Below are 1,705 nucleotides of genomic sequence, written 5' to 3'. Positions count from 1 at the left end.
CTCAAAATCTCACTCTCATCCCAGGGCAGAGTTCTGAGTGCAAATTCTGAAAAAAATGCATGGTGTTCCTGAAGAAGACCTTCTTGCTCCTGGGTCTCAGTTTTCTCATCTCTGTCATGGGTGGGAGGTTTGGACTCTATGATGGCTAAGGACCTCCTAGCCCTTGGCTTTTCTGGCCTCATTGAAAATCTTCTAGAAGCAAGAGAAGGTGGGAGGTAGCCAAGGAGCAGAGAAGGAAGAGAAAGCTCTGCTTGAAAAAGTGCCGTCCCTCCTACCCTACAGCACCCAAAGGGGATTGGGGCATTGAAACTGGACCCTGGTTACTTGGGGGGCTCCTCTGGGGTCAGGCCACCCAGCTTTTCAAAGACCCATGGAAACATCTCAGCCACAGCTGGGATCACTGCTAGCTCCAAAATTAGAAAAGTATATTGTAAGGATGAAAGGGCTACAAAATGTTAACTAGACGATTGTAACTCAGCTCCTGTAGTTTATGTAACTTATATGTGCTGTGGTACGTGGGTCCATTTGAATACATTTGAGGGATGTGGCCTCTGAGAGTAAGATGCCCAGGGCTTTGAAGCCCCACAAAGAGCGGTCCCAGTCCGTAGATGTGCAGACAGTGAATTCCTCCAGACCACCAACCAAATTCCGCGGTCTGATGGCGGTGAGGAGGTGAATCTCTGGAGATAGAGATGATGGAAGGGCAGGTCTGGGAGTCAGGGAAGGCCCCTCTGAGAGGGTCCCAAGTGGTCCCTGGAGGGGGACTGGTAAGACCCAGCAGGGGCCTCAGGGTCAGGCTCCACGTAGGGCTGCAGTCTTGACAGGGAACTAGAGTCCACATCACAAGGCAAGCCTTGGGTGCTTCTCAGCCTGGATGCGTGCTGGGATTACTTCCCAACCTTCGCCTGCTATAAAGGCCAGGGATGTTCACATGTAGGCTGCAGTGGTGGCACCTAAAGCACTGGGCTACTCAGGGCCCCCATGGTCACCATCAGCTCCATACCTCAGAATCACCACCAGAAGGTAACAGTCTTTGCTGTGGACAATGCACATTTTCTCAATCTTGCGTAAAAGTGTATCTTTAGGGAACTTGGTGAATTCGTTTGCTCAGGGGTGTTGGCAGAGTTGATTTCTTCTGAGGTCCCTCTTCTCCTCTTTGTCTTTATGTGGCCTTCCCCTGTGCCTAGGTCCTAATCTCCTCTTTTTATAAGGACACCAGTCATATCAGATTAGGGGTCACCTGTTGACCTCATTTTACCTTAATTACCTCTTTAAAGACCCTATCTCCAAATACAGTCATACTCTGAGGTACTGGGGGATTAGAACTTCAACATATAAAATTAGGGGAGGACACAATTCAGCCAATAACACTTGGTGATTTTCAGCCTAAAATTGGAGATGAAAACAGCATGCTGGATTTGGAAATGCAGTTTGAAGACTGGTCTCAAGACCACTCCTCAGAGATGACCACCTTTCTCTAGACATTCTGGAGCCTCCCCTGCCTACCAGTCTTGATCAGGTGTAGTTTGGGGATGCAGCCTCTGTACGTGGCCCCCACTGGCCAGTGGGCAGGGAGGGGGTCAATATTGTGACCAAAATGCTGGGACGTGGAATAGGGTGGGCAGCTCTCTCTAACCAGTGATAAAGGTCTGGTAATATTTGTGCTTGAAAAAATGTGGTCTTTAAAAACAGTTTCAAATGATCT

Source organism: Kogia breviceps, chromosome 10, assembly GCF_026419965.1.
Source record: "Kogia breviceps isolate mKogBre1 chromosome 10, mKogBre1 haplotype 1, whole genome shotgun sequence".
NCBI classification, from domain to species: domain Eukaryota; kingdom Metazoa; phylum Chordata; class Mammalia; order Artiodactyla; family Physeteridae; genus Kogia; species Kogia breviceps.
Note: the sequence above shows the minus strand (reverse complement) of the source record.